Raw genomic sequence first — 7500 nt, forward strand, 5'->3', positions numbered from 1 at the left:
TGTACGTAGCTAGCTAGCATGTTTAGCCTTGCTCAAGGTAATGTTGGCAGTGTAGTAGGTAATGTAAGTAGCTAGCTAGCATGTTTAGCCTTGTGCAAGGTAATGCAGCCAGTGTAGTAGGTAATGTAAGTAGCTAGCTAGCATGTTTAGCCTTGTGCAAGGTAATGTTGGCAGTGTAGTAGGTAATGTAAGTAGCTAGCTAGCATGTTTAGCCTTGCTCAAGGTAATGTTGGCAGTGTAGTAGGTAATGTAAGTAGCTAGCTAGCATGTTTAGCCTTGCTCAAGGTAATGTTGGCAGTGTAGTAGGTAATGTAAGTAGCTAGCTAGCATGTTTAGCCTTGCTCAAGGTAATGTTGGCAGTGTAGTAGGTAATGTAAGTAGCTAGCTAGCATGTTTAGCCCAATACACTTTACTTTAGGGTTTCTGAATTAGATTGTGTCAAGTGTCTACGGATGAATGCTATAATGTTAGCTAGTTTCCTTTGCCTAGTTTCTATTTGAAAGCAATACAGAATGCCTGAGAGCCTTACTGCATTGTATTCCACTATATTTGTGTCAGCCGGTACCTGAATGTTGTCTTTTCCTTTACATAAATAAAGACATTTCCACCATAAATTGATGCAGAAAAGGCACAAATTGGTGCATTTAAACAGAATGCAGGAAATTAAGTGTTTGACACTCAAGATTTCCTGGGGGAGGACACCCAGACCCCTGCTTAAAAACTCCCCACTCCATGTCAAAGCCAATCCTACGTCCTTGCGTGTGTCTCTGTGCACTGTCCTGTTCCAGCCAGAGCCCCCACCAACAAATAAAACAAAACACGCATAACACATGCAATCCCGTGTTATCTAATGGTGTGATTACACAAGCCGCTTCCCAGACACAATTCCGTGCTGGGAAATAATAACGACGGCGTGAATTAATTAGGGAAAAGTGATAATTCCATAATCCAATCGGTGAACATCTGGTGTGGAACCCGGGCCTAGCTAGCCAATCGGCTCCCTCCAAGCAGATCCAACAGGACCTATCGGCATGCGGAAGTCACCTGGATTCCTGCTTCAAGTACAACACAGACATACTATTTAGGATTGCTTGAGACAGACTAAACCGGAATTTACGGGCATGCCGACCTTTGCCCTTTAGCCGCCCATTGTCAAAGCTAAAGCTACGTACTGCGGACACTATTCCGAGGAGTCAGCGCTTTACTGAACCTGGTGATGCCACTTCTTCCAATACGTTATATACAATTATGTAGTATCCTTGGGCTCGAGTATTTCTGGTATTCCAGAGCAGACGTCAGCGGACAACAGGTGATTACAATCATATAACAGGTGATTATCATTAAATGACAACCGTGGGCCAATGAGCAGTGGAGCTGTGCCATGTAGGTCTGCATGAATACTGAGAATAGCAGTGTAGCAGGCCCGCACATAGCAGAGGGGGGGGGGGCACCGTGTCAGTCGCCCTGGTTCAAGAGGCCTTTAAATAATTTACTGGAATAATTGGTCAAAAATACCTATTTGTGAAGAAATAAAAGCTTGTTATTATTATTATTATTATTTATTTATCTTCCTAATTTTTACTTGATATAGCGGGCTAAAACCATCGATAATGCAAAAATATTTTTTTGCTCCGTCATTGTCAGGCCCACCGGCCCCTCCCCCAGTAGAATGTTGGGCTAACAATTCGTGTTGCAGGGCTGCAAGTTCATACTTACTGTAGGCTATGGTACAGTAGCTCAAGTGAATACTTAGGCTATGGTACAGTAGCTCAAGTTAATACTTAGGCTATGGTACAGTAGCTCAAGTTAATACTTAGGCTATGGTACAGTAGCTCAAGTTAATACTTAGGCTATGGTACAGTAGCTCAAGTTAATACTTAGGCTATGATACAGTAGCTCAAGTTTACGTTGAAGTCAGTGCCGCTAGTACACAATAACTATTATATACACAATCCCTTTGGGTGGCGTTGAGCGGTCCTCACAGCGCGTCCCTCACAGGAAATCTCTTCATTTTAAGACGAGACAAAATAATTATAACTTTTAGAATAATTCGTGTTATTATTATTATTGCAGCATTTCCGTTTCCTATGTGTGCAGCCCAAGCGCTTTAATTAATTTCCTCACCCGCGTTATTTGTTCTTAGCCAGCATTCTAGACAGCAGTAACTGCACACGACAGGGGTTTAATGGAACAATGGCGGTCTTGTATGCAGTGGGCTTGGAAGAAAACGAAGACCAGACCTCTGGGCATACTTTAGATATATAGAGCTCGAAGGAGCTACAGAATGTATTGTTGGAAGTGAAAGATGAGGAGGAGAAGAGGGGGAGCCCGCTCAGCCCGGGGAGAAATGTGGTCATCTAATTAAGGGTAAAAACACCACTAATCTCAAACGACATCTGAAGACCTTCCACAAGGAAATCCAGGTAAATGTAACCGGGTTAGATTGCTTATATTGCAATAATGTTAGTCTAACCAGCTAGCAGCACTAATGTTTTAGAAAAAGCTTACACCAACTTATGAGGCTGTAACTGAATGGCGAGACTAAACAAAAAAGACTAAATCGAGACTAAACAAAAAAGACTAAATCGAGACTAAACAAAAAAGACTGAGACTAAAATGCTCAGACCTGTAGTTGACTAAACGAAAAATAGATAAAGGTGACTAAATATGATGAAAACGAAAAAGACATGACTAAGACTAAAACTAAAATAAAAAATAGCTGACAAAATGAACACTGGTGCAGAGAGACTACCTGTCTCAGCCGCTGCGGACACCCTCTCTATAAATACTTATACACCTGCATATAAAACTCTGTATGATAGCAGGTACAATAATGCTGTATATACCGTATAATATATATATATACCATATATATATATATATTCTTACCGTATACATATATATCTATCCACATCTGTCTGTACATACCTGCATATAATCCTTTTTACATATCATACCCTTACCTATACCTGTATCACTGTACATATTAATACTACAACTCTGTCTGATTAGCACTATTACTGGACCTGCTACAAACTGACACTAACAAACAGAACACGCTGGTGAGGAAGACTGGTCAAACTTGAGGTGGCGGCCGAGAGGAGGACGAGGAAAAAGCTGGATGCTATACTGGAAAACCCCTCCCACCCCCTCTATGAGGAGCTAGCTAGGATGAGGAGCACGTTCAGCCGTAGACTTCTCCCCCCACAACCGCCGTGGCCAGTCCATCGTGCCAGTAGCCATCAGGCTCCACAACCGTGGGCACGGACTGCTGCTCACTGGAGAGCTAACTTGAGAACTGTTAGGACTACCTGACTCTTAATGATAAACACTGTTAGAACTGTCTTGACTCTTAACACTTTCAGCGCCACGCCTGGTTTTCCGTTTTACCGCTTGAATGCCACCATCGGCGCCAATGTTAACGTTAATATCGCCTAATCTATGTTTTAAATTATGGCTATGTGTCTAATCTGCCCATCGCATTATCAAAGACTATTTTCCAGTCAGTGCTGTGAAGGCAGATTGTTTTTTTATCGCGTCGTTGCCGTTTCAGAGCAGTTAGAAAAGCCCCCGTTTTGATATAAAAAACAGCTCATTCTGGAGCATTCTATGAAAATCGTCTTTTAGTGGAATATTCCACAACGTTGATATTCGTCGGCCTTTTTATGAATCGTTTTCAAATAAACGCTAGATGATCAATATTATATGTGCACGCACGCACATTACGGCCGCGCACTGATAATCGCTCCGTTGATTTCCTCACGGACTTTTACAGTGAAACCGAAAGAAGACATTTCACAAAACAGCTTATAACTTCATCAAACTTACTCTGATTACATAGAGTCCTTACCTGACATCAGATGGTATCCAACTGGTATATTCCAATTCCTGATCACCATTCGAAAAAATCGATACGTGTATGGATCCAACGCGATACAGTAGAACTCCATGATCCGCGGGGATCTGAGGCTCCAGAATGAACTCTAGTAACCCCGGCTGGATCAGTGAACTGGAAAATGTGGAGTACCGGATTTTTTTCCCCATTCATTTTCATTGAGTCCATTCCAAAATCACTTATGTCATCTGGGAGACGACAGGGGGCGCTTTTTTCCACAGTGATCGCCGGCGCCCCTCGGCTATACTCGGGTAGGCTCGGGTGATGCAATAATTTTTCAGATCGCAAATAATAATAAAAAAATAATAATCCGAGAAATCTCGTGAGTGGCATGCAACCACCTAAAAAAAAACAGAGAAATCTCGTGAGTGGCACTGAAAGTGTTAATAATAAACACTGTTAGGACTGTCTGACTCTTAACAATAAACACTGTTAGGACTATCTGACTCTTAACAATAAACACTGTTAGGACTACCTGACTCTTAAAGACCTCTAAGAGTCAGACAGTCCTAACAATTATTGAGAGTCAGACAGTCCTAACAGTGTTTATTGTTAAGAGTCAGACAGTCCTAACAGTCAAATTGGTTTTGATAGCTTATCAGTGAGCTGGATGCAATCCTACCTGGAGGGGAGAGAACAGATGGTAGAGGTAAACGGTACTCTATCCCCCCCCCCTCACAGTGAGCTGTGGTGTTCCACAAGGAAGCATACTAGGACCGCTACTCTTCCTAATTTATGCAAATGACATGTCGTCAGCCTGTGACTGCAACTTGTTCCTGTTTGCGGACGACTCAGCCCTGCTGGTCTCTGACAAGAACAAATTGCAGGTTGAAAAAACCCTCAGCACGGAACTAGGCAAAATCTGCATATGGCTCGCTGATAACAAACTATCATTACACATGGGCAAAACAGAGTCCATTCTCTTCGGTTCAAATAACAAACTCAGCAAGACCGACGGATTCTCAGTTACAGTGGGTGACAATATTGTCACAAGGAAAGACGAAATTACCTACCTGGGTTCCATCCTAGAGGCAAATCTTTCCTGTGACAAAATGGCATCCAATGTAATAAAAAAAAGTCAACCAACGAACTAGATTCTTGTACCGGATCTCCTCTCTGGTAAACAAGAATACCCTGAAGACTCTGGCAGGAGCACTCATTCAAGGGTACTATGACTATGCGTGCACCTCATGGTACCAAAGCACCTCAAAGGCGCTTAAAACAAAATTACAAACATCACAAAACAAACTGGTCAGACTACTACTTGACCTGAACCCCAGAACCCACCTCACCCCTGCCCACTTTGCCAACCTAGGATGGCTTAGAGTAGACGACAGAGTACAGCAACTTGCAATGGGCCTGGTCTACAAGATACACTATACGACCGGGGTGCCCATGTACATGTCAAAATACTTCCCAAAGGTCAGTGAATACCACAACCACTACACCAGAGGAAGCTCAACAAATCATGTTAAACCCAGATTCGGCTCAAACAAGGGACTAAACACGTTTCGCAATTATGCCACAACAATGTGGAACGCCCTACCCAAAGCTGTAAAGGAATGTGAATCCCTGCCCACATTCAAAACCGCTCTTAAAGAGCACCTACGGGAGGCTGCAATTCGAAACTGGCCACCGTAAATGCCCAAAACCCCCACCACCTCCTAATAGACAGTCTCCTCACCACCGCATGTATATATTCCCTCCCCGCCGTATGTATATTTCCCTCCCACCCACCCACCCCCTCCTAATGTACAGTCCCCTCCCCATCATATGTATATACTCTGTCAGGATCTAGGGGTAACAGTACTGTATATTTGAATACCGTTAGGTCACAAATGTATCAGTACTAAATACCTATATGTCCCTATGCCATAAATGTCATGTATGTTGTGTATGTCATAAATGTCTATATGAATTGAAAATGGGGGACCCTGATGGAAACAAGACAAACGTCTTTCTCAGGTCTGCATCCCCTTAACAATTGTATGTATTGAGCCGTACTGTATTGTACCCATTCTGCAATCTGTTAAATAAAGTTTTCATTCATTCATTCATTCATTATTAAGAGTCAGATAGTTCTAACAGTGTTTATCATTAACACTATCAGTGCCGACCTTGTTTACCTTTTTACCCCGTTGAGTGCCATCATCCACTTCAATGTTAGCGTTAAAAACGCCTAATCTATGTTTTAAATTATGGCTATGTGTCTAATCTGCCCGTCGCTTATCAATGACTTGTTTGCAGTCAACATTGTCGAAACGGATTGTTTTTTAATCGGTTCATATCCTTTTTATAGCATTTCGAAAAGCTATCGTTCTCTCGAACATTTTCGGAAAATTTAAAGATTCCCCCATAAACAGCATTTATTGGAATATTCTCGAATACACTATACACGTTGTCATTTGTCGGCCTATTTATGAATAGTTTTCAAATAAACGCTAGATTATCGATAGTATATGTGTACTTATGCACACTATAGACGCGGGCTGAAAAATCTATTCTCTCGTTTCCTCAATATCACACACACACACACACACATAGGGACACGCTGTTATCTCAGTGAATACAGCTGATTACCCCAAGACTGGTAACATAGACTCCTTACCTTAGATCAGATGTTCTCCAAAAAGATTATTCCAATTCCTGATCGCCATTCCAAATATCGATCGCGTTTATTGATTGATTATTGGCTGCTGGAAATATATATTCCAGGCTGCTTTCCGTCTCTTGATCAGATCCCTCTTGATCAGACGGCTCGCCAGCACAATGGAGTCAGTTGGCTCCACCTCTACAGATCTACAGATCCCAGGTCAGTCTAATCGACTGACCTGCAGTTACACAGGGATAGACGATAAGGGGCGCTTTTTCCCCATCTGAGCTCCTGGAGGGGCTGCTGTACCAACGGGAGACTCGGTTGATGAAATATGAATTCAGATCGCTAATAAAAAAATCGAACGACATTTCTCGTCGTCGGCACTCAACGGGGGGGCTGATAAAACGAGAATAGTCGTCGCTGGCATCCAAAGTGTTAATGATAAACACTTAATAATAAACAGTGTTAGGACTGTCTGACTCTTAAAAATAAACACTGTTAGGACTATCTGACTCTTAAGAGTCAGACAGTCCTAACAGTGTTTATTATTAAGAGTCAGATAGTCCTAACAGTGTTTATTATTAACCCTTTCTCCGCCGATGACGTGTTAAGACGTCATTCCTCGCCATGCGTAATCTGCCAATGACGTTTTACAGCGTCTTTGAGATCAATATTTCAAATTTCTGTCATGGTATTCATATTTCACCCACGGATCCTTGACTGGTGCTGTAGGACTCCGCTCAACTCTCCAACGCTTCAATACCGCCACCTGGTGGCCGATCGGCGAGTTGCCAAACCGGAAGTGGGGCCGGAAGTGCTTGGTGTCCCCCCTATTCCGTCCGCCACTCGCTATCGCTCACGGGACTCCATCTTGACACACTGGATAATCTATCCTTTGCCATAACTCAATAAACAACATTATTTGGACGTATATAGTATTATACAACCCGGAAATGGTTCACCTAGATCAACATCCCATAATAGCAATCTTTTTGCTCCAGGCTCATCA

At 42.5% G+C, this 7500-nt stretch overlaps 1 protein-coding gene across 1 annotated transcript in view; it reads right to left on the reverse strand.

Annotated features, from left to right (window-relative positions):
• Nucleotides 1–7500, reverse strand: part of jph1a (junctophilin 1a) — a 131819-nt gene that overhangs the window by 80965 nt on the left and 43354 nt on the right. The gene's annotated exons all lie outside the window — the stretch shown is intronic.

Source organism: Notolepis coatsorum (assembly GCF_963971535.1).
Source record: "Notolepis coatsorum genome assembly, chromosome: 12".
In the NCBI taxonomy this organism is placed as follows: Eukaryota; Metazoa; Chordata; class Actinopteri; order Aulopiformes; family Paralepididae; genus Notolepis; species Notolepis coatsorum.